The sequence below is a fragment of the Vipera berus genome (genome assembly GCF_964194415.1).
Source record: "Vipera berus genome assembly, chromosome: 1".
NCBI lineage: Eukaryota > Metazoa > Chordata > Lepidosauria > Squamata > Viperidae > Vipera > Vipera berus.
The window spans coordinates 202734842-202762012 of NC_138202.1; positions in this window are offsets into that span (position 1 = coordinate 202734842).

A 27171-nucleotide genomic window follows, 5' to 3' on the forward strand; every position below is an offset into this window, starting at 1 on the left:
TTGCAAGAGAAATGTTGAGCATTGTCTTAATTTGGGACTAGAACGTAAATTATTTTGCAAAAAGTGAAAAGGGTGCGTAAATATTCCATTTTTTGTGTTAATCTAGATGAGATTTAACATCATGCTGGGCTTCTAACTATTGTATTTTAATTAATCACATAGATCAATACCTTGGCCCTGCACATCTTAAAAGAACTAAACACTGAGGATGCTAGATGAAGCTAATTCAGAGTGAAAGCAATGGTTTCTCAGTGACCACAGCTCTAATTTTAAATACCCAACCTGAAGTAGATAGATAGCTTTTATTGTCATTTTTTACTGTGGGCACAACAGCACACATCAAAAATGAAATTTAGTTGCCCGCTCTCAAAGTGAAACACATCCATGACACACACCTAACCATACTATATACAACATATGTATAGACCCACACCCCTACATATATAGTACATAACAATAAAATATTAAATACTGTCCAACTTGAATATATAATGGAAGGAGAAAGCCTGAGAGTTCACAAGGTTAATGCTGTATGGAATGAAACTATGGCTGAGTCTGGATGTTCTGCTATGGATGCCATGAAGCCTCCTCCCAGAAGGTAACAAGGAAAACAGATCGCGAAGAGGCTGTGTAGTCTATACCCAACCTCACAACTATCCCTAAAATTTACTGATAGAATTACATTTTTGGCTGTTTTCAAAATATACATGAAAAGCCAAACTTGTAGTTAAACTGAAACTAATTTGTTAATGAGAAACATCCTACCATTGGCTCAGGGTTACTTATGTCATCATGATAATGAACAAATTGACCGCAGAAGGAAAAGATGAAGAAATTCCATCTCTAAATTAACAGAGTTTCTTCTCCCACTGAAGATAGGTATATTACGAGTGCTTAATTGAATATGCCTTTTTTATTATTACAATTGTCCTATAGGCTCAAATTTACCACATTCCCTATTAGAATGAGGAGGTAGCTTACCTCTCCTCTGCTCAGTTATGATCTGTTGTTATCCAAAAGACAAAGCAGCTTTGCTGCTTGGAGGGAAATTCCAAGATATTTTTCCGAAGAAGATTTCATTAGAGTGGCACAATAAAGGAGAAGAGGCATAAATTATATAAGTAAGCAATGCTTAAAGAGGTCTTTTGCGCCTGATACCCTCATCTTCCTCCTCCCACAAATATTTCTGTTCAGAGCAGAAAGGTAAAGGTATCGCTTCTTTGCCTTAAACAGTGCTCGCAGTGATGTTTCAGTGCCAAGTTAAATGTTGCTGCATATAATCATGAATATAATAAAGATAAAGGTAAAGGATCCCCCTCACATGCGTGCTAGTCATTTCCAACTTTAGGGGCCGGTGCCCATCTCCGTTTCAAAGTCGAAGAGCCAGCCCTTGTCCGAGGACATCTCCGTGGTCATGTGGCCGGCATGACTAGACACCAAAGGTGCACGGAACGCTGTTACCTTCCCACCGTAGTGGTCCCTATTTTTCTACTTGCATTTTTACGTGCTTTAGAACTGCTAGGTTGGCAGAAGCTGGGACAAGTAACAGGCGCTCACTCTGTTACGTGGCACTCGGGATTTGACCCGCCAAACTGCCGACCTTCTGATCAACAAGCTCAGCGTCCTAACCCACTGAGCCACCGCATCCCTTTTATGAATATAATACAAGGCACCTAAAAGGCGTTTTTGCTTTCTGATAGGAAAACTAAATCCTGATTTTGACAACAGAAATAAACTGGTGGTAAAAGGTTGAAGTTACGTTGGTGGATACACCTATGGGTGTAGTTCATCCTTGATCCAGAACAATATGTCTTGGAAATTACTGCTTCAAATCCTGTCATGTAAATGCTCCTTTTCCTGTTACAATTACATAATTGTTTAAAACGTTGGTAAAAGGAGGACAGTAATACAGTAAGTGTTGTCCTTTTGCACCTAAATGCCAGCAAGCTAGGCCTTCAAACTTAGGCTACAGCTACAGAAAATCTGTACTAAAATATCAACAACTCTGCAGCATTTTTTTTGTGTACTTTAGCATTTAACTGTGTGTAGCCAATGCATCTCCACTCAATTTGCATCTTCCCTGAATCAAACTTGATCCTGAATATTGAAAGAAGAGACCAAATGTTGACAACAAATCAATTGTGCTGTTTACATACTAAGCTGTATTCAATTATGTCTCTCTACACAGTGTCTGGTGAATGAGAATCCCTACTCTCTTGCATAAAGGAGAGGCAGAGGGTATTGGGAGAAAATCATCAAAGGATTAGATGTTTACCTGCATAACATAGGAGGTAATTAATGCTGGTTCAAGGACATATGGAGCCCTAAGAAGCATTGACTGATGGTGCCATCTTCCACCAATGGGAAGATTTGTATTTCTGGAAAAATTCAGAAGAGGTGACAATGAGATCCTCCTAAGCTTGGGCAATTAAGGCAGTGTATTCTTTGACTTGACTTAAAGTCAGCCCTGAATATAAATTCTTTCATTCTTAACTTTGTCCTGGATGTGAAAATTACCAAGTTCTCCTCCTGAATCAGTATAGACAGCATGGTAAATTGTCATATGATCAAATTTTCTGGAGATAAAGAAGTTGTGTTATCCATCTGTTTGTTGTATTTTGGCTTTATAAAGCTCCATATTAAACATAGTAACAATACCCTAACAAATAATGTCATAATTCTTAATAATGCAAGTGGTAAGTTTAATCAACGTCAAATGTATCAAACTACAGTATATAGTTTAAATTAACAGAAAGACCACTACATAATTAAATAGAAAAAGAACAGTGATTTTATCCATTTTCTTTTCTTTTCTTTCTTTTGGCAGAGATGTTCTTAGCAAAGAATGGGAAGGCAGTGCTAAAAGATTAATTTAATCTTGAAGAATTTAATTTATATTGAATTCATAGTGGGATATTGCTAGCGTGGTTTTGCTGACATTCATTTGAGCACAGCATAGCATTTTCCACATGGGGCATCAGCTTGGGTCATCAAAGCTTTTTGAATTTCCCCTGTGAGAAACAAATTGCTTCAGCCCTATGTGTATGATTTATCCACATTCTACTTTTTTCTGTAGAAACATTTCAAACTACAGCTATCTCTAATACAGCAGATTTTGTTTTCATTTATGTAGCTCCTGTATTACTATGGCCTCATCTGAGAAAGGTAACAAGCTTTCTGTTGAGCTTGGCCTCGACATAGAATTGGGGCAAAATCAAACACAGTTTGCCCAGGCTCCTGCTCTAGATTTACCAAAACAGGTAGTCCTTGACTTACGACCAATTACTTAGCAATAGCACTTAGAGTTATTTACTGCTTAGCATCCTTCATTCGTACTTAGACTGCTTTGACTTTTGACTTGTAGACCGACTTAATGACTACTCTTCTGTGGGGGGTTTTCTAGCTGTGAGTTACCATTTTGGGAATTTGAACCTTGGACTGTGAAAATATGCTTTTCTTGATCCCAGTTTCTACTCTAATCCAAAATAAAGAGCACTAGATTTAAGCAAGCCTTCCCCAACCTAATGCGTTCCAGATGTGTCATGCTCCTTCTATCAACTCCAACCAGCTGGGCTGGTGGCCATGTTGGCTGATGAAGGCAAGAGTCCAGCCCACATCCATAAAGTTGGAGACCTAACACATTTGGAAGGTACCATGAAGAGTATCTTCTTAAGATACTGGGCATGTGCAAAGGTTTTCAAATAATTAATGTACAACATTATTATATAACATTATGAGGGAGTTTATATTATTCTTTTTCTCCATGAAATGTTCTTCTGTATCCATTTTTAACATCAGTTATTTATTTCCAAAATGTTTCTGTTCTTGTTTAAAATGTGTGACATATTTGAGGTTACTGCTCTTCTGCAAATCAGGAATGGGAAATGGTGTCCGGTGTATATACAATAAGTAGGCAAAAATATTATTATTACTGTTATTATTTAGATTTATGTCCTATCCTGACCTTTTTAGCTTCATTTTTTTTTATCTTTTATTATGTCATTGTCTGATTGTTGCGAACTGCCCAGAATCATTGGGAGTTGGGTGGCACCGAAATTTAATAAATTATTATCATTACTCCATCATCTACTTGCTGGTTGTACTAAGTACATATGCGCTTTATGTGAAAGCCAGTGTATATATTGCATATCAAATCTAATGTATCTGGAGATTATAAATAATTCTTCTTCTTCAGCCTAACCTGGGACACATGAAATATTTGGTATATAATTGTAACATCAATGAAACCGGTAATATAATAAAAGATATACATTTAGGATTTCTAGATCTGGGCTGCAAAACCATGGACAACTGCTAGATGCAAGCAAATATCTCACTCTTTGCTGCCATGCATGGGTTTTCTCCATTTTTGCAAGCTAGATCAAGTAGCCCTGACAGTTAAAAGCTAATAAAGCCATTGGATTTGCAGCACCATATAAAACTGTTCCACTTAGCCCAACATTACTCACTCTAATATCAGATCACCTCATCTAACTTTTTTAATTGGAGATGTAAAAATATTAGCCTAAGTTCTTGACATTCATGATACTTTAATGATGATTAACTAAATTTCAATTGATTCTAATAGGTGAGATCTCAGATATATCTCCCTGCCTAAAATTGCTATATGATTGGCCATATAAATTTTTCTCAGTATAATTTAATGTTTCTGTAAAATAAGTGTGTGTGCATGAGAGGGGGGGAGGGAGGGAGAAGATGATCATCCTCTTGAGACCTTCTTCCATGGACGTTTACAGCTTATAATGAAAACCGTGAGTTTCTCCTTTTGCCCAAAGCAGCACACATTCCTATGACCCATGAGCAAAGACAGGAGACCAAGCAGGGAATATATGATTAACCATCATACATTTTTGGAAGTTTACAAGCTTCCAAAAGTACCATATTACCAGCCAAGGTTTTTTTTTTAAAAAAAATCAGCCCTTTTCTCCTCCTTTTCTCTATATCAAATGACACAATTACGTTGACTTTTCACTGCAACTCAGACAGAGTTCTGACTGAACCACACAGAAATATTCCCTCCGCATTAATGATCTGCTAGGAGTTATTTATGCTACATATTTGGGAAGAAGGGAAATTTATTTCAATGTTGGAATAATTCTCTTAGAAAACTCAACATGGATGTGAGGAGGAGGAGGAGGAGGAGGAGGAGAGGAGGAGGAGGAGGAGGAGGAGGAGGAGGAGGAGGAGGAGGAGGAGGAGGAGGAGGAGGAGGAGAGCTCTGAGAAGTTAACCTCCCAAGCCAAAAAACTTACTTGCTTGCAGACAGAGGGCAAATCTAGCCAACATTGTGAAACTGCAGCTGTATGCCTCTGATCTCTTAGATCTATGTGTGTGATCATCACAAATTTTTTAATCATTTAATGGAGCACAGTCTCTTGGAAGTTTTGAGCCACTGAGCTTTGCTAAACTCTTTTTGTTTTCTTTTTGAAGAACCACATTCATCTTACCCAAGCTACAGCTAAATGAAAGGAGTGTTCCTTATTTTATGTTAAGCTCTTTTTTTTAAAAAAAAGCTACACATAAAACTTGTACAATGACACAAAAAAATATTACAAAAGTATTTTATGAGCACACCAGCCCTAGTACAGAAAGTACCAGTACAAAAGAATGTCCATCTAATTTCTTTTTTCTTTTTTGCAAAATGCATTAGGATCAATTTCTATGCACAAAATGGAGGTTTCCTAATATTCTGGTGCAAAGGGATAAAATGCCTAACTTACATTTAGTCAAAGCTCCTGACAATCAGATCACAATACATAGAAGCAGAATCTAGCAGAATCTGGGGAGTAGGAGAGCTCTGGGTGAGATGGGGGTAAATCTTAGACCAGGGCTTTTCAACCAGTGGTACGGGTACCACCTGTGGTACATTGGCACCTGGCAGGTGGTACGCGACCATCCTAGAAAAGTAGCAGGGGAGGGGAATGAGCTGAACCGGTGGCAGCACCACAGAAGCCTAAGCAAGAGATGGCTAGAGCTGCAGGGCTGTCAGGGCTCAGTGGAAGCATCAGGATCAGCGCCAGGCTCCAGCTGGAGCTCGGCGCTGATCCTGGCGCTTTTGCTGAGCCCAGAAGAAGTGCCAATCAGCTGGAATGTTGCAGCATCTCCAGGGTCTTGTGATTTACATTCAGATGCTTGGCAACTGATTCATATTTATGACGGTCACAGTGTCCCAGGGTCATGTGAAGTGACCAAAACCTGCTGCAACCACCCAGCAGAGGGGGGGAATAAAAACCAAACACACCCCACCCCACCCCCCACTGCCAATCCTCAACAGAAATGCTCACAACAATGAAAACCTCGGACAGGAGGAAGAGCACCGCTGGGCAGACAGGCAGGTGTCTTGCTCGACTGTGGTTTGGGGGGCAATTTTTCAGTGCCATTGTAACTTCGAACAGTCACTAAGTGAACTGTTGTAAGTTGAGGACTACCTGTACATCGCTTTTTTTGGTCTTCAAGTTTTTGACACCTTGCTAGGCAACTGGTGGTACTCGGATGTTGCCATTTTTTTGTTGCTCAAAGTCAACCCAGGTATTTTACGGCCTATGATGGACAATAATATAGTGATTTTTCCTATTTATGTGCAAAAGCCAAATGGACAGGCTTTTTCAGGTAGCAACCATAAAGTAGCATTTTCAGCTGTTCCTAAAGTCTTCCAGGATGCACAGTCAGATTAGTGCCAGATAGTTCTCTCCTCACAAAGCTCCTTGCTGCTCCACGTGTTTGCTGCTCAAAGACTCTGCTCACTTTGCCCAATGACAGGGCTGTTGCTTTTATTAATGCCTTATGGGAGATCATTCGGTGAGGCTTTCATCTTGCACTTACAGAAGCATTTTTGTTTGGTATGGTTAATAGACATCTTATACTGCCAAGAATAGTGGGATTCCATTATCCTTACCAGATTACATAATGTAATGCTTTGTTAAGATATGATGCAAAATACATGTTACTTGGATAAGAGTCTCATGCAAAATACATGTTACTTGGATAAGTAAACTTGGACAAGCTTTAGCATTAATTTCATGTAGTCCTAATTGGCTCATATGCTGCTGTTTATGTAATGCAGATAAAGACATTAGATAAAGAAAATTTCAGCTTCCAAGCTGGAACCCAAGGAATGGCTTTTCCACACTTACTCATTCTTCTGAATGACTACAAACATTTCATTCCCCAAATATTGTATCATGCTTTCTACTACAGTATATCATTTCACTCCAAGAAATGAAAATATGACTTGGAGAAGAAGTTTAACATGCTGAAAGATACCTATAATGCAATTGTAAGCACATTTGTGCAGAAGTAAGCTGTACTGAGCTTAGTGGCACTGGTGCCCACAGGCAATGTGCTTACAACAGCAAGGTATTTTAGTTTTAAAAGAGTAAAATGTAGTTTTGTATACAGGTATAGTAGTATTGAGCCGGTTACCAAATGCACAAAATGCTGTCATGTAACCAGGCAGATATGTGCAGACATTGGAACTCTAGAATCAGGTCTTAAGTGGCACGTTAGGGCTGTGTCACCACCATGCCCTTGGAATTGCTCTGCAGAAAGATATAGAATCATCCAAGGACACTGTAGGTCTGCAAATTAAAGAAATGCAGATTATAAAATGTTGTCACCCTCTGTATTTATTTCTGTAAGGCAGGGGGAGGCCTTGTGAGGCTCACAAGGATGACTCTACCCATTGTGCCCTTGGAGGAAGTTAGAACGTGTTCTGCTCATTTGATTATTTATCTGCATACTCAGTGAACAGGCTCTCCCATTACAGCCATTTCCTGGTGGCCTCAGGAGAAAGTAAGTGCACTTGCCAGTCCCAAAATCTATACCCACCAAGGGTGTTTAGAATTTCTTCTGCCTTCCAAGAACATTTCCAAAGAATGCCATCTCACTTGTGCAGCCAGCATGCAGTTCTGTGGGTGGGTGGGTGGGGGCAAATCTGAAGCTTAATGCAGGCTCGGTCTAGCACAGGAATTTGAGGTAGCCCTGCTGCTTGCAGCCCAACCCAATATTCGTGAACACAAGTAACGTTCCGCAAGAGGACTGAAAAAATAACTTCTCATTCTTCAACTTAGCATTCCTTGGCAACCAGGGAATTTATGAAGTTGACCATGCCTTGATCTCCTCACCTGGCCCAGTTGATGAGCAAAAATTAAAGACTGAACATCCTCTTTCTAGACCCTCAGTGGGTCTTCCAGCTGAACAGAAAACCCAAAGCTGCTGATTATATTGGTCTTTGCTGGCAATCAAACACAAAACAAGATGCTGGAGGAATTTATGGATATAACTGAAACATTGCGCTGAGGTTCTTCCTTTGTCAAAACTTTTGACTGTTCTTCTGGTGGCTTCCCTTAGCCACAGCTGGGCCAAGATGGAATCCCAGTTTAAATCTTACAGAGGGAGCTGAGTCAGAGAGGAAAAACAGAGGAAAAGGTTGGATTCCCTCATCAAATGTTTTTGAAACCAGAGAGTACATCTGTTTGGCCTTGGATGCTAGCCCACATTTTCTTTGGTGGCTTATTTTGATTATAAAAAAAAAACTAAGAGACTGAAGCAAGGAAAAGCATCCGGGTAACTAGCCAGTATCGTGTATTCTCTGACAGTTACCAGACTGCAAAAATCCTGTTCTAAAAGACACTAGGGTCATTGTCCCGAGTGCCAAGTGGTAAAGGTGATCTAAGAAAATTCCTGAATCCATCTTTGACAGAACTATAGTCTTGAGGCCATGTTTACCTGCAGCAGGTGTAGCTGGACTGGAAGAATAGGAGGAAAACAAAAAGAGCTTCCCTGATTCTCAAAGGCCCAACACTAATATAAAAAAAGCAATTTCATGCCAGTAACAAGAGACAGTTTGGTATAGTGGTTAAAGCACTGGGTTAGAAACAAGGAGAACATGGATTATAGTTCCACTTTAGGCATAAAGTCAGCCAGGTGATTTTGGGCCAGTCACTGTCTCTCAGCCCTAGGAAGGAAGCAATGGCAAACCACTTCTGAAAATCTTGCCAAGAAAATAGCAGGGACTTGTTCAGGTAGTCAACAATAACCCAAAGGCCCATGCGTATGCACATACACATATCCATGCACACACACAAATGCCAGTAATGCCAGTGCTATTGTACCTTTGGTAGCTGTTTGGTAATATCGTCTTCTAAAATTTCCTAAGTGGCACATCATCAGCCACTATGTTTTTACATCCTTTGTTTTGGTATGGAAATTCTGTGATAAAACTCCACAGAAAAATCTTTATGTGAAAACTGGTACCAAGAAGCAAAGCTTCTCAATTGATTATGCTCCACAGATCCTTCCAGCCAAGTCTAAGGAAGTATATGAGTCAGACATGTGAATTACTTTAAAATAAAAATAGTCAGATTACCAGGTACAATGCCAAATAAGCATTGGAATGGAATTAATTCACAGAAATACAGATCCAGAGAATGCTTGTTATTGTTTAACCAAAAAAAATGGATTAGAAGAAAACTACCTACTCAGGAAAGAAAAAAAAATCAGGATTTTTTAAAAAAAGAATAAGGTTTCCAATCAGCAACCTTGTCTATGCTAATTGAGGATTTTAACTTTTAGGCTATTTTAGCACCATTAGTAAAGGCAGGCATAGAAAAATTTAGAGTATGTTCTGGAAAAAAAATGATAAATTTTAAGATACTTTTTCTGCCTACATTTATCTTTGTGTTTTCACGCTGAAAGTTATGTCATTTTAACTTAGCTTTGCATGCAGTGTGTTTATGTATGTGGGGGGGAGGGAGGCAAAAGGAGTCTCTGTGTGTGCGTGCGTGTGTGCGTGCATGCATGCATGCTCACGCTGTGTACACTGTGTATGCATGATTTTTCCCACTGCTTGCTTCCTATGGCTGAGAGTGCTTGGCCCAAGGTCACCTAACTGGCTTTGTGCCTGAAACAAGACTAGAATTCATAGTCTCCCGCTTTGAAGCCATAGGCAATAAAACAATTAGCCACCCCTTCCCGGGAACAAGGAGGTGGGAGGACACAGCAGCAGTGGAATGGTCCAATGAGAAGATGTGTAGCCGACAGTGCAATGTGAATACTTTGGTAAACTCTTGCCGACAGGATTTTCATAGCCAGCTTCCAGTCAAGCCAGTATGACCCAAGAGAAGAATAGCTTAGATATGCCCTAAACGGAATGATTCCAGATCTAATCTATTGGTCTAAAATTCCAGGAACAGACAACCTTGTTTCTGACACATTTCCTCTGAAATATTATAATCCCTTATGGACTGCCCTCCCCAGCTGGAGAAAAGGAGAGATAATTCTTACCAATGTAATCAGGAACTAAGAGGAAATTTCTTGACAGAACAATTAACCAGTGGAACAACCTGCCTCCAGAAGCTGTGAATGCTCCAACATTGGAAATTTTTAAGAAGAGATTGGACAACCATTTGTCTGAAATGGTATGGGGTTTCCTGCCTGAGCAGTGGGTTGGACTAGATGACCTCCAAGGTTTCTTCCAACTCTGTTGTTCTGTTCTGCTCTGCTCTGCTCTGCTCTGCTCTGCTCTGCTCTGCTCTGCTCTATTCAATGTCTTCACCTGATCTCTTGTATAGCAGGCCTGAATCTAAGCCCAGAGTTGTATGTGGGCCTATGGCCACAGCTCACCTAATCCCATTCTAAATTTTTTGTTGAAGTGTTGCAGAAAGAAAAAGCCTAAAAACAGCCTTCCTGACTGAAAGGGACCTGACTGGGCTGACATACAAGTGTGATCCTTCCTTCACTGCCTTCCCGCTCTCCCCAAATCTTTTGCCATTGTGGACTTATAGCAAGCAAATCCCTCCATGAAGATATTTCTGGGATGAAACATTTCTGCAATAAAAAGACCCCCCCAACCATCTGACTGCTTACTTTTTCTTCACCAATGTGGTGCACAAACATCCTGTTGCTTACAATTCATCAAAGAAACATAGAACAATTCCACTTCTACAAAGGACTGACCAACTCTAGCAAAAGAAAGGCCCAAGGCCTCCAGAGTTTCATCTGGTCCTAATTTTGCATTGCACTGTAAAATGACACGCCAATTTTTTCCCCCACACTCATTGTAGCTTATTTTCATCTAGTTTACATTTCAGAATGCCCTGCTTTTCCAGCTTGATTTGTCATTTTTTTTCCAAAAAAGAATAAAAATAGAATTTTATAGTAGCCGACCTACTGGCACCACCACAGCTGTGCAGCTTAGAGGATCCATAATGACATAGTATCTCTGACTTCTCTTTAAAGCAAGGCAGTGCGACTCGACTTGTATTCTCCCTCAGAATGCCCTATAACTAATATCGTGGGTGTGGGTGTGAACCTCTGACAGAAAAAGAGGAAAGGAGGAACTTTTGAAATGCAGCTTCCTTTTTTCCTTAAAGCTCAGAAAGCAAAGGATGAGCTGAGTTTTAATCGATGGATAATTGGACTGATTTCAAGACAAGAAGAATCAAATTCTCACAAGGTAACATGGGTAGCATTCCATAGCTCCCATCTTCCATATGATTAAAGTGATGGAGATTAAATTTACCTCAGGTTGAAGGAAAGGGGAGAATTTGCCATCTTCTCTAGAGGCAAATTCACACTATTGTTCTGATGCACTTCAGAGGCCAAAGATGTATTTGTGTCCCTAGTTACAAGCAGAGCTTATTGAACTAGACAGGTTTCATCCCTTTTATTCTGAGGGATATTCTGTCTTATTTTTCAACCATTTCATGGTTGCTTTCATATATTTCCTGTCTGAAAGTGAATGGGGATCTTTGATCTTTCATCAGCAAATGCCTATGGACTGCAAAAAGAAGGCAGGGATCTGTAATTCCCCACACAGAAACACACACTCAGAGGTCTCACTGCAACTCCTCAGTCAAGATTTATACTTGCTTGGCCTGAAAAAATGATAGTAAGGAGGGGAACACCAGCTATCATATCCCTGAAGTGCTGAACAACAGTAAGTCCATGTGCAAATCTCAGAGAACCATAGGACAAGTAATTGTTCTGAAAAATCTCTGTATATTTTCATCAAGCCAATGAAATGGAAAAGGAATGTGAGAGGGGAAAAATGGCTTAAATACTGTCATTGTCCCATTACAAACATTTTGTCAGGTAAATGAAGAAAAATAGAAAATCTGTGTGGATAAAGTAGGAGGCAACCAGGGACATATTCCCAAATTATCAATTTGGCCAAATAGTCTCGTTGTTGTTTTTCATCATCTTTCCCACACCTAACACCACAGCCCCAGAAAAACTCATGATCATTGCCAGATTGATCTAAGGGGAAATTTGAAAAACCTGTTCATCCTTTAGTGCAGATTTTCACAAGCAGCTGAGTTAGCTGCTGCACTGAAACATCTGGTGTTGGTCCGAATTCAAACATCTAGTTGCCTTCTCCAACACATACTTCATGGAAAAGTAAGAGCGACGAAAATGGGTGCCCAATTCATGCTTTCTTGAGCCTTTCTTTAATGAATACAAGGATTCATTTCTACTCACTTTTTGTCCATTCAGGTGCACTACATAATTTCACATCTGAAAGCTACTGTTCCTGTCACTTGTCAAACTGGTCCAAGTAAAAAGTAAGAACTCCAAAATGAATCATGCATCTTGCATTTGTCGTGTTTTCTAAAAGTTCTATTCACTTTCCAACTTACACCAAAGATTTTTATCCTCACTCTGCTCCATAGTATGGGAGTAAAGAGACTGCCCATTAATGAAAAAGAAAAAGATCTCAGATAGGCCAGCAAAGACTGCAACGAGTGGTCAGTGGTAATAGTAGTAGCAGCATTTGAAGCTTTTCCCTGCTCTATAACAAGGCAACTCATAATATTTTAAAATAATAATTGCCATCTGTCTTCAAAATTATAAGGTATAATTACTCTTCTAGCCACAACGAGCCTTTCAAGTGGTGATGTCTTCTGTTTCTAGTCCAGCACCACAACAAAATACATTGGAAAGCATTAAACTTCCTCCATGACCATACTGGTCAAGTATTCTGGGTTCCTCAGTCCCAACATACTTAGGAAGCAACAGGTTGAGAAGGTTAATAGGTATAGACCTAAAGACATGAATGTCCAGTACACAAGATGAAAAAAAATAATAACGACACGCTGTCCTTTCATACCTGTGCCTCAATGTCAGCTAGAAGTGTTTGCCCCAGAATGTTCTGATGTGTGCTTTGTCACTTGATCTCCTTTGCCTTCCTCCCCCCTTACCCCCATTTTTCTCTTCCCCCCCCTCATTTAATTCTATCTTGAAAGGGGATAATTTCATGGAAACACACCATTGATGTACCACTAGGAGTGAAAAGTTTCTATCAATGCAAACCCCAGCTTCACCAGCACTCAGAATAAGTACTGGAGAAAAATGCAGAAATGATACATATCCAAAAGTATGGTTAATCAAGCGATTGAATGGCAGCAATGAATAATGTAAAATGAGTTGTAGAAATGGTCATCCTTGTCTATAGATGACATTTTGGTGCCTCTGCCAAATCACCATCTGCACGGCTATCTCTTCAGTTCCTTCTCTTGGACTGATGTCCTTGGTGGATTAAAATGCTTTTTGCTGAGTTAAGGAACTTTGTCTCTCCTTGCTGGATTGCAAACATAAACACCAATCACAGTACTCTGAGATGATGATGATGATGATGATGATGATGACGATGACAACAACAACAACCTTGGCTGTAACTCTGATTAGTAACTGGACTTTGGCTCCTCTTTATCCTAAAACTTTTTCCTTCCAATTGTTTGTAACTAGAAATTGACAGCACCTAACTAGAAATTGACAGCACTCTAATGGCAGAAAGTGAAGAAGAACTAAAGAGCCTCTTGTTGGGGGTGAAGAAGGAGAGTGCAAAAGTTGAGTTGAAACTTAACATTAAGAAAACCAAGATCATGGCATCTGGCCCTCTCAATTCCTGGCAAATAGATGGGGAAGAAATGGAGGTAGTGACAGATTTTATTTTCCTGGGCTCCAAGATCACCGCAGATGGGGACTGTAGCCAAGAAATTAAAAGATGCTTGCTCCTGGGGAGGAAAGCCATAGCAAATCTAGACAGCACACTAAAAAGAGACATCACCCTATCAACAAAAGTGCATATGGTTAAGGCTATGGTCTTCCCAGTTGCAATGTATGGCAGTGAAAGTTGGACCATAAAAAAGGCTGAGCGCCAAAGAATTGAGGCCTTTGAACTATGATGCTGGAGAAGACTCCTGCGAGTCACTTGGACTGCAAGGCGATCAAACCGGTCAGTCCTAGAGGAAATTAACCCTGACTGCTCTTTAGAAGGCCAGATCCTGAAGTTGAAACTCAAATACTTTGGCCACCTAATGAGAAGGAAGGACTCACTGGAGAAGAGCCTAATGCTGGGAAAGATTGAGGGCAAGAGAAGAAGGGGACGACATGGAATGAGGTGGCTGGATGGAGTCACTGAAGCAGTAGGCGTGAGCTTAAATGGACTCCAGAAGATGGTAGAGGACAGGAAGGCCTGGAGGAACATTGTCCATGGGGTCGTGATGGGTCGGACATGACTTCGCAGCTAACAACAACATAAATCTGCATTAAATAAAGATATTTATTTTAAATATCTGCTGCAAACTTCATGTGGCTTCAAGAGGGGAATCTCCATCCAGTCGCCTTGGCTCTACCCCGAATTAAGGGATTACAGCAGGGGTCTTCAAACGTGGCCCTTTTATGACTTGTGGACTTCAGCTCCTAGAATTCCTCAGCCAGGCACGCTGGCTGAGGAATTCTGGGAGTTGAAGTCCACTAGTCGTAAAAGGGCCCAGTTTGAAGACCCCTGGATTACAGGCTCGTAAAAAGGGAGTTTTATTTCTTTTCTGACAAAAGTAATTGGAGCAACCCTGCAGGCATGTTGAACTATCAGCACTGCTCTGTTTCAAAATAGTTCACCGTTTTTAATGGCATATTAGTGTTTATATTATCTTCACGTCAGACTCTCCGGAAGTTTGTTGCCTGATGTGTAGGGGGGGAAAAAAGTTTAAAATAAATGAATAATAAATCTTGCTGATTGCTACTGTTGTGAAAGTCTGTTAATTACCTGTGTTCTTCCAGTTGTTTTCTAGATTGTTTGATCCGCCATATTCCTTCCTAGATCAGGCTTCTTCCTTTGTCTTGTCTTGCATATTTTACACAGAGATACACTTCTCTGGTCTTCCCAGTTGATGGGCAATCATAAGAAAATGCATCAGATTTCCACCTCTCACTTCACTATTCACTCTTTCTTCATTCCACCTTCATTCTCAATTTCCCCTTCAGGGTTCTCTTTCTCTGTCTCTCCCTTCTTCTTCCTCCTCCTCCTCCTACCATTTTACTTCTACTGTACTCACCTCTCCCTCCTTCTACTCCCTCCCCTCCTCTTTCTGTTCCTTTCTACCTTTGACTTTTCTGCTTTGAGATAAGGGCAGAAAGATCCAAAGGTCTTTTTTTTCCCCTCTTATGGGCCAAATAGTGCTCTTAGCATAGCCATGATCTGAGTCAGGTGATCTGAATGGGAACTCAGCTTCTCATGAAACACGAGATTCGCCATCCATAGGTCAGTATGATCTGAATTGTCTACATTGTCTAATCTATATGTTGATGGCTTCTTTCTAACAATAACTTGAAGGTCACATTTGGAATACTGACTTCTGAAAACAAAAGAAATATCGAGTGCAGTACTATCATCGGCTATTATCAAATAAATCATTGCGGCTGTGGGGAATCTAACATGAGTTATTTGGCATGTAAAATGTAAACAGATTGCTAGCCATTTAATGAGTGAATGTTTAAGAGCTGATCTGCTACAACAAAAAAGGGAGGCTAAAATTATTGATGATGAAAGAACTGAAACAGGTCCTTCGTATCCCCCAGAACATCAGCACTTTATCCAGCTTCCTAAGAATGCATTGAATTTTTAATACCTACAGTATTCTGCATCTGTAGTTGCTTTTACTACCTATGGGGTTCGATGGACTGAGAATTAGGTTTATCCAGAAGATTTTGGTTTAGTTTTGGGCTCAGATCTCAATGCAGCTGTTTCCTCTTGTGGCATTGGAAGTTATGGTAGAATGTGAATAAATACTCTGTGTATTATGCCCCCCTTTATATTTTCATGTCCCATTGTATGACTGTAGGTCCAAGCTCATCTTCTTCAAATCTGACCAAAACGAGTGAAAGGTGTGGAATCTGGAAAGCCAACAAATTGGCAGCATAGCATTTAACGAATTATGTACTGCAAGATTTTCTGCGGACTAACGCTGATGGTATGAGAGCAAATCTTGCCTCTGTTACTTTTGAAATCTTTGAGATAAACTCTAAGAAAATATAAGCCGAGAGGAGCTTGACACCGTCTGATTGATTTAAAAAAAAGGATATTCCTTTTCCTAGAATTGATTCCGATTTTCCCATCAAGCAAATCTGTCTCACGAAACCTAGGCCAGCCTTCCCTACCAGAGATTCTACAGATGTTTATTGACCCTTGGATTGAGTCAGGCTTGCCTAAGCAAGGTGGGAACACTCCCACTTTGTCTGCACACGTCTAATCAGCTTATATGAAATAATTGCAAGTGTAAGTTGCTTGAGGAAAGCTGCTTCATAATTAAGCTGCCAGATGGGGAAGGCTGATATACCCATTTATAAGGGAGGCCATCTTTTTAAACTCAGTAGGATATACGTTCAAGTGAAATATGCATTGGATTCCCAGTTAATGTGTTAGCCTATGAATGTGTCAAAAAGCATAAATATTTGTGGTGACATTGCTATGGTCATTCACGAGAAGCCATCAAATAGGGCATGGAACAGAAATCAGAAAATGCCGTAATACTCTTATCTGGCAGTCCATGATGTTTTCTTTCACAAGGCATTAGCAATATGCTTCTCTCTTTTGGAGAACTTCAAGACTAGATAATTATTCTTGTCTGCATTGTAATATATATTAAAACATGTTCAAATGTGGCTTTCCAGGGAGTTCTGCCAAATATTTTTTAAGGCACCAGCTGCAGCTCTAGCTTATTTTTATATTGCCTTTCGAGTCTTTTACAAATCCAGTTTGAATTTGTTTTTAAATTAAAGCTGAAATGTACAACTGTATATTAGAAACATTTTGGAAGATTGAGGAGGTCCTTTTGCAATTAAAATATTTAATTCCTGATGCTATCATGGTTTAAATGCCTAGCAAAATATCTTCAGTAAGACCCCAAAGCCTATCTCTCAAAGTATTTTGCATATATTTGCATATATTTAATTAGAAAAAGAATGAAGCTACTCTTAAGAATATACCATATTGTCTTAATAAAATCATAATCATGGTCTATAAGCAAAATGATCTGATGGACAGAATGGCAACATTGGTATACATGACAATCTCAGATGTCAGAGGTTCTCAAACTGAAGGTCATAACCCCCAGAGGCTCCCCTGTAATTTGGAGGTTGCAATTATTTAAAAGTAGCTGATTGGATTTTGCAGACAAAGTGTAGACAAAAACTTCATACTCACTTTGCCTGGATCATACTGTAGGCTTGGCCATCTGCGTATCACTGTGATTAGCTTGGTTTTCCTGCCTTTTGGTGACTTCCATGAAGATTTGTTATAGTACATTTGTAGGTTTTTTTGAATGGCAGTAAGAGTGTATGTGTACGTGAGGTTAAGTATTTTTTTTGTAATATATTTTATTGATTTGTTTGAAAACATAAATCACTTGATAATTGGTGCAGTCTGTTGTCTGGGTTACATTTGTAAATCATTAACAATTAATTTCTATAATCCATATTCCACATAATAATTTTAGTTGATTTCCTCTTTCCCCAAAATATCCTCCTTTGCAAACACTGAGTTAGTACATAAGTATTTTTATCCACTGTTCAGTATGCATAGACCTTCAGAGGAAATCTTTTCGGTGGAAAATGTTTTCAGTAAGGAACTCATGAAAGTAAATTAATTAGAAAGTATGGTAAAGGTTACACCTTCCTTAGAAAGTAGTATGTTTATTTCTCACCCAATCTTAGCCCCAATGAACTCAAATGTTTTATCTGAGGGACAATGGGTGCATACAAATTTATGCATTGTTGTGAGCCTTGTGTTATCTTAACATTTAAGCATCCCCACCATACATGAAGAGTTTTTCCAATGTGGAGATTGCCTTTATTTATATATTTATGTCTTTGTTTATTCATTTACGATGTTCCATTTTTAAAATATTCATAACATTGATTTCTTTAAAGAAAAAAGAAAGCTTTGGCTAAAGCACTATCATAGAAAAAAAGAAAATGGGCTAGAACCATTATCCCAGATCTAGTGGCATTATGAGAATTAGGATTTTGAAAAATAAAATGCATTTCCCAGCTGAATAGCATTGTAAAGTTGTCTGTGTGCAATCTCTCAAAATTCTCTTACCCAGTGCTTTTTTTGTAAAAGAAAAAGGTGCCGGAACTCACACATGTCATACAACCCACCTTGCCTACCCTACAAGGTTCCATCCAAAAAAGGTGCTGGAACTCCGTTCTGAGCGTTCTATGAGAAAAAAGCCCTGCTCTTACCTATTTGTGGGTAGAGATTTTGGAATAACATTACTGCCTGCCTGCCTGCATTTTCTGCCCCATCGCTATTTTGAATTCTCCATGGTTCTTCCAGGTTTGTACTCTTTGACGTATTGGCAGAAAAACAGGAATATCTGAAGAGAGTTCTGTTCCCGTTCTGTAGAGAGAAAGAAAAACCTTAGAAATCTCTCAAGGGGAGAACAAAAGTGATAGGGGATTGTTATTTAAATCTAACATTCTAATCTAGGAGACTGTAGAACAAACATTTCTTTGTTGTATCATACAACACTTTGCTTTTAATTTATAGGTAACTTTTTTTTCCTTTTTAGCTGTTTCTTTAGCAGGAATGACTCTGGTGTCCTTACACATATGGAGCAGCCAGATGCAAAAGAAGTCAGGCCAAGGCCACTCCTGAAGCTCAGGGTTATTATCATCACCTGCTCTGTAGGAAGGATCCTAGCATATGTTTGTTGTGACTGTTTTGTAGTTTTAAAATAATACTCATTGCATTTAAAAAAACAACATTTAATTCATTTAAAATCATCTTAGAACACTGGTACCCTAAAAAGCAGGCTGTACGTAATCAGCAAGTATTGCTTTCATCTTCTCCTTCTTATGTATTTTTAAATGTTATTTGTATAGTTTTCACTTGAAATCACCAAGTAGTTTTCCTATGTTAACAAATCCAATGGTCTATCAATCTAATCAATATAACTAATTCCTTATAAATACAATAAATTAGTGAATGCTGTACACACACACACACATGCACACAGCCTTGAGCACTGGATATTCAGTTGCCTACTAAAAGTCATTATATGAAGGATTTTTCTGTCTAAGCAACTGTGCCTTTAATGGCTTTGGACCAATCAAGCCTATCACAACAGCATAGTAGCTAAAGAAGCTAAATGTGTTGATAATTGCCTTTAATGTTTTCATTGTTCCAACTGACGTTTGCAAAAATATTATCTAATACACATTATCATCCAAATAAAATAGGATATGTTGTGCTTTCCCAAAGTCTATTAAGTCTACTAAGAGCACCAGGTTCATGTGAGTGGAGGCCCAGCAGCTCAGCTTCTCTATGATAGCCCACACACTGTGAAACTCTGTGGAGTCAAGCATCCTCTCCTTACTTGTAGGCTTTTGCAAGACTGGAGAGGCCATGTGGGTGTAGATGGAACACGCTGACTTTTTGTGTGACTGAATATTCTTCTGTGTTGATTTGAGATTGGATTTACTTTGGTTGATTATAAACTGCCTTCCATTTTTTGAAGAAGGGCACAGTAGAAATGATCAAGTAACTAAAAAAGCAAACAAGCATTCCCATCGGACAGCTGCCTTTTCATGGCTTTGTGGTCAGTCAGAAGTGTACTCGAAGGGCCATGGAAGAACCTGCATTGCCAAATTCAGTCTTCCCTATCTGATGCCTGCCAGGTGTATTGGATTATGATTCCCGGGATTCCTAGCTAATATTTGCATTTTGGATGCAAACAGTTCCTTCTATTGCTTCTACCTGGAGTGAATTTGGTTATACACAGTAGTGTGAATGGTAACCTGAACAAAAGCTGTATCAGAAACAAGATTCCTGTTGTAAGTTTTTGTGTTTTCGTGTAAAAATTTTATTGATTTTTTCTTACATACATATACTAATTTTTCAACCAACGTGCTGTCTGGGTTTAAAAATGCTACTACATACTTAATTCCTAATCCTTCATTCTTTCCTCTAGCCATTGATAGAATAAGTCCCAAGTTTGGTAATATTCTGTTTCTTCTTTTTCTTTCAATCTCATAGTCAATCTATCCATCTCTGAGCATTTCAGTATTTTTTTAATTATTTCTTCCTCTGGTGGTATTCCTTCATTGCGCAAATATTATTCTTGCTGCTGTTGTGACGTGTAAAATCAAATATAGGCTTTGTTTGTTAATCTTTTCTGGCATTATACCTAGTTAAAAAAAATCAGGTTTAAAGTCTACATGTTCTCCCAATATCTTTTCTAACCAAGTATGTATCTTTTTCCAACAATTCTTTGCTTTGTCACATGTCCACCAGACATAATAATATGTGCCTGAGTTATGTTTACATTTCCAACATCTGACATGTTTTTAAACATTTTTGCTAATCTTGCTGGTACCAAGTGCCATCTATAAAACATTTTATATAAATTTTCTTTGTACGAAGTTGACATTGTCAATTTATAATTTCTCTCCTATACCTTTTGCCATTTTTCTAGTTCTATATTATATCCAAAATTTTTCACCCATCTTATCATTGTTTCTTTAACTTGTTCACTTTCCATTTTCAGAATTAACAAAAAATTATACATTTTCTTGATTAATTTCTCATCTGAAGTTAACAAAATCTTATCAAATACAGTTTGTTCTTTATAAAATCCATACAGTTTAACATCTTTTTCATATCTATTTTGCATTTGTAAATGTGCCCACCACGACAAGTTGATACCTTGATTTTAAAGTTCTTGTTTATATTTTAAATTCCCTTCAGCAGTTAGAATATCTCTATATGTCCAAATTTTTTCATAGTCTACCAAGTTTGGATGTACAAATGCTTCCATAGTTGACATCCACCCTGGAATTTTCAGATATATTTTACTTTTAATTTTTTCCCATACTATTAACAATGCATTCCTTATATAGTGATTTTGAAAATACTTATGAACTCTGTTTTTCCCATGCCATAAAAAGCGTGCAACCCCAATTGTAAATCATGCCCCTCCAAATATAACAACCGTTTGTTTCTAACAGTTATCCATTCTTTCACCCATGTTAAAACAGATGCTTGATAATACAAAGCCCACTCCGGTAGCCCAAAACCTCCATTTTCCTTAGCATCTTGTAACATTTTCATCTTAATTCTAACTTTCTTTCCTTGCCAAACAAATTTCAAAATTAGTGAATTTAAATCTTGAAAGAATTTTTTCTCAAGTTTTATCGAAATTGTTTGAAATAGAAATAGAATTTTCGGCAATACATTCATTTTCACTGTAGCAATTCTTCCTAGTATTGACAGTTGCAATTTTTCCCATCTTTCGAAGTCCAGTTTTATTTGATTCAATAATTTTATGTAGTTATCTTCCCCCTGTTGTAAGTTGTATACAAAGAACAGCCATAATTTTTAAACAAGAGATTACAATACTGATGTTTTTGAAAAGTTAACTGGGATAGATAGATAGATGATAGATAGATAGATAGATAGATAGATAGATAGATAGATAGATAGATAGATAGATAGATAGATAGATAGATAGATAGAGATAGATAGATAGATGATAGATAGATAGATAGATAGATAGATAGATAGATAGATAGATAGATAGATAGATGATAGATAGATAGATAGATAGATAGATAGATAGATAGATAGATAGATAGATAGATAGATAGATAGATAGATAGCTTTTTTGTCATAGAACACACAGAACGGCATTACAGCACCTTTTTTTGAATGGAAGAACCGGTTCCTTCTAAGCTGCCATCGTGAGTACAGGTAATCCCCAAGGTACGAGTGTTCACTTAATGCTCTTATGCTTCCCCCTCCCTTCCTGCTGTGTGGGACTCACCTGGAAAAGGTCTGTTTCCTCTCTGCCACGGTTCCTGATGCCACTCCTATCTGAGACCAGGGGATGCGTCCACAGCCCCCTGTGGCCTGATTCAGGCTCCAGAGGCCTAGAAAAGACCTCTGCTGCCCAGATCTACGGCTGCGGAGTGATTTTGTGGTCCCCCTGAAGCCCAATCCGGGCTCCAGAGGCCTTTTCTAGGCATCCGGAGCCTGGATCGGGCCACTGGGGGGTGCAAAATCACTCTGCAGCCATGGATCAGGGCTCTGAAGGACTTTTCCAGGCCCCCGGAGCCCAGATCAGGCTGCAGGGGGGCCACAAAATTGCTCCATGGCCATGACATTCATCAACTGACACTGCTCACATGATCTGCACCTCAGAAGCTCCCTAAAGCGGTTTATTCTCTTCCCCCCCCCCCCGCTCCATAAAGGGCTTTTGACTGAAGCCAGAGCTGTGGGTGAGTTCTGGCATCTTTTTTTTAACAAAAAAGCAATAGATGATAGATAGATAGATAGATAGATAGATAGATAGATAGATAGATAGATAGATAGATAGATAGATAGATAGATAGATAGATAGATATAGATAGGTATCAGAAGTTGCAAATATCAACATATCAAACATATATCTATTCACTGGAAAAAAATCCTCTAAACTGGAATAAATTGGACAGGATTTTTAGCAATTCACAATGCTAGAATTTGGGGAGTTATAACCCAACACATCTGAAGTGCACCTGGTTGGCAAAAACCAGTTCATTCTGTTGCTCTGTTCATATACTCAGGCTCAAGTCTGCACTGAGTCAGGTTAACAACAAAGCCTATTGGGAAGTACAGTAAAAATGAAGACGAACTGGCAAACCCCATGAAAAGCCAACTTGAGGACAGAGAAAAGACCAAGGCAACCTGGACAGAACCACTGGGAAACCATGTGAGTTTCTTGATGACTTTAGTAGTATAAAGGTTCTCGTCTTGGTATTCCTCCCATACTACATTTTGAAATGGTATAGCAGAGTGATAGCATTTGTTACATGTTATAACTTTGCAAAGACTAACCGACTTGTTGTTTCATCAGCCAGGACCTCCGTGATGTATGAATATGACCTGCCATCTAGCTATAAGTAATCTTCAGGATTAATCAACACCTATAAGGGATCAATGACTTTTGCATAAAGCTATATATAGCCTCAAGATTTGTAAATACCATGCTTCATCGTGTTAGATTTCTGCTTTAGATATTCCATCCTTGGACAAGAGGCCTAAGCAAGCATTTAGAGCAGGATTGATTTGGGAACAGATGGTAGAAATAGTGCTAATAATGAGGGATAGTAAAGATGTAGTTCCCCAAATGACCTATATTATAATTGAAACTGTTTAATTTATTCATAAACATAGGGATGGATGGACAGAGAGATCACCAAGTCTGAGGATAACAACAAATTATACAGCCTGCCTATATACAAAATCCTGGAGGGGAAACTGTGATAATCTCAGAAAAGATATCACAAAAAATGAATGACTGGGCAACAACATAAAATGGTGAATGAGAGTCATATAAACCTAGTTTAGGGTGGTGAGCCAAGGCAATGGATTTTTTTTTGGCACACAAGGGTATTTTTCTGTTATTTTATTGTCTGCTTTACTAAAACACATGTGATTTTCTAAAACAATGATGCCATCTTCTTGTTTAAGGTAAATATAAGGCTATAAGTTAGCTAGTCATCCAGTTAGCTTGCTTGTTTATTGATAAACTTTAAGATTGGTATCTGGTCTCTTTGCAAAAAAAATGGCAATCAAAATCCCCATGAAACAAGGGGACCAAATGTCTTCAAAAGCTGATCAAATGTCATCTGAGGAGGCAAGGTCTGATTTTCCTTGTGACAATCGTCTGCCTTAGGTGGCTTTTGACGTTCAGACTGCTAAGGGGCTCTCTGACATTATCATGTTTGATAGAAAGAGTACTAGCACTAGCAACAGCACTTAGATTCATATATCCTCTCTGAGTGGTTTACAGAATCAGCCTATTGCCCCCCAACAATATGGATCCTCAGTTTACCAACCTCGGAAGGATGGAAGGCTGAGTCAACCTTGAGCCAGTGAGAATTGAACTGCTGAACTGCAAGCAGCCGGCAGTCAACAGAATTAGCCTGCAGTATGGCATTCTAACCACTGTGCCGCTACGGCTCAGATACTTGATGTATGCCTCAGTCAGGGGTTTGTTCATGTTGTTAGCTTCTGCTCTGTCTCACCCAAAATGGCACAGACAAATATAGACAAAATTCTGGAACAATTGCTTCCTATCCTGCAATTGCCATGTGGTTGGAGATGTCCTGGAGCACATACCCCAGTCTGGGGCAATTTCCCAATTTTAATCACTTGATCCTTTCCAGTTTAGTTGGTCAATTTCCTTAACTAGACATAATCAGTAGAGGTCAGTTTCCTAGGAGGGATGCTTTCCTTTTTCTTTCAGATCACTGGTACCTCTCGCCTTCCACAACATCATTGATTAAGCTCTTTTCACCACTGGGATCTTGGTTATTGTAGAGAGTTGTCAATGGAATCTTTACTTTGCAAATTGCAGAAGGCGGCTAATATGTGTTCTCACAAAAAAGAACATTGTGTGACAGAATAACTAGACAAATTCAAATCCCTACTAGATCATGAACCTTTCTGTGCCAATTAATATCTTTTAGTCCCATTTATATCAATAAATCATCCTGTTTGCAGATGGAATGGAGACTTCTGTGGTGTATTGACTTGAGCTCCCAAGGAAGGCACAATATAGATATAATAAACAAGATATATATATATATATATATATATATATATATATATATATATATATATATATATATATATATATATATATATATATATAATGAACTAACTTAAGGTATGAGATGAGTTGCAAGGGAAAGTCACAATATAGATATAATAAACAAGATATTTTAAGAGATGTTATCTTAAGATATTGGAGTATGTTTGCCTGTGTCAATATCCAGTTTGGAATAGTATATTTTCTGTCCTCCTGTTGACATTATATTCATCTCTGTTTCTTTTCTTTTTCTTTTTTTTTAAAGATGTTTGTGATTTTCACTGTTTCAACAGTGGAAAAAGTTATCAGTCATTATGATTCACAAAAAAGAAAACAGAACTGGCCTAAGAAAGTGAGGCTTAAAACAGTTTTCTCTGAAATTTTGTTTCCAATTTAGTAGGAAATGAATATGCAGAAATCCTTCAACTATAAACACAAACATTCTTTGAAGAAGTATGGCCCATCTTCAGTTTAAAAACAGCAAGGTGTCAGTTTAGATCTGCCACACAGTTTAATAAAGAGCACCCCTTTTGTGCATTCACTACTGTTTCTAGTTCGACTTTAGTTGTCAGCCCATTACATGCTTAGGACAGTCAGCCTGAGGTTAAGGATGCAGAAGAGGGAAGAGAATAAACAAAGCATATACGTGTATGAGATTCAATCCATCAACAAGCCAACCACAAACTATCAAAGACAGGAAGTAGGAATAACCCACCGACTGCTTTGTTTCAAGCACTAAACGTCCAACCAGCCTCAATGCTACTTGATTATACAGAAAAGCTAGAAGACTCTGTGAAACCAAGGTCCTGTTTCAAGCTACCCATCAAAGCTGAGTTGTGCTGATGTGTTTGTTGACAATAAAGCAACATAGCATGGGTACAGTCGCAGAGTATTTTGTGGTTAAATATGGAAATTCCACAAATATAACTAAGGTGGGGCTAGTATACAGGATTTTGCCATCAATTTACTCTGGGAAGCCAAAATAAACATTCAAAGCAAATGTAACATTTCACATAGCCCTTTGAATGAATTATCTATGGTTCTCATGTAAAGCCACAATAAACAAACTGTCGAGAGCACACACATAACTAGTGTTTTATGAATTCAATTCCAAAAATGAAAATCAGAGAAAAATTAGTACTATTTGCCTTTGGGGAGGAATGAAGGTGAAGCGTTCCTTTGGTCCTCTGTTTTTCTTGCATGTATATTTGACTACAGCCCTTTTTCTAACACTAAACATAGAACAATAGAGTTGAAAGGGATCTCAGAGGTCTTCTAGTCCAACCCCCTGTTCAAGCAGGACACCCTACCATTTCAGACAAATGGTTGTCCAGTCTCTTTTGAAAAGCCTCTAATGATGGAGCACCCACAACTTCTGAAGGCAAGCTATTCCATTAGTTGATTCCTCTCACCATTAGGAAATTTCTCCTTAGTTCTAGGTTGCTTCTCGCCTTGGTTAGTTTCCAACCATTGTTTGTAGTTTTGTCTTTTGGTGCTTTAGAAAATATTTTGACCCCTTCATCTTTGTAGGAGCCGCTCAAATATTGGAACATTGCTATCATGTCTCCCCTAGTCCTTCTTTTCATTACACTAGACACACCCAATTTCTGTAACCGTTCTTCATATGTTTTAGCCTCCAGCTCCCTAATCATTTTTGTTGCTCTTCTCTACACTCTTTCCAGAGTCTCAACATCTTTTTTATACTGTGGTGACCAGAGCTGGATGCAGTATTTCAAGTGTGGTCTTACTAAGGACCGTACATGGAATACTGTATCCAGTTCTGTATTTGTAGATGAGGGAATGGTGATGTAGCGGATATAACAGTTCTTTTCCTAGCTTTAATCATAAAACATCCTACTGCTTTGGTCTCTCTTGGTCTATGTTGTTCCCAGTGTCTGCATGAGCAGCCAAACCTGCTGGAAGAAAGTATGGCAAAGCTCAACAGTAGCACATTATTGAAATACCATGCTGAGTCTCCTCTATCATTATTTCAAGGCTTTATTATATCAACACTGTGTAATGTCAGGAATTATTAGGCATGCACTCCACAAGAAAATGGTGTAAGTTATTATTTAAGAACATTCAGGTATTAACCATGCAGGCTATCATACCAAATCACCCAGTAGCATTCAGGAATCAATTCTAAAGAAAACAATAATGGCAGATCCTTTGTTAATGTTGATCTCAAAAACTGCCTTTATTTTACAAAAAGAATTTTTAGAAACATAATTTT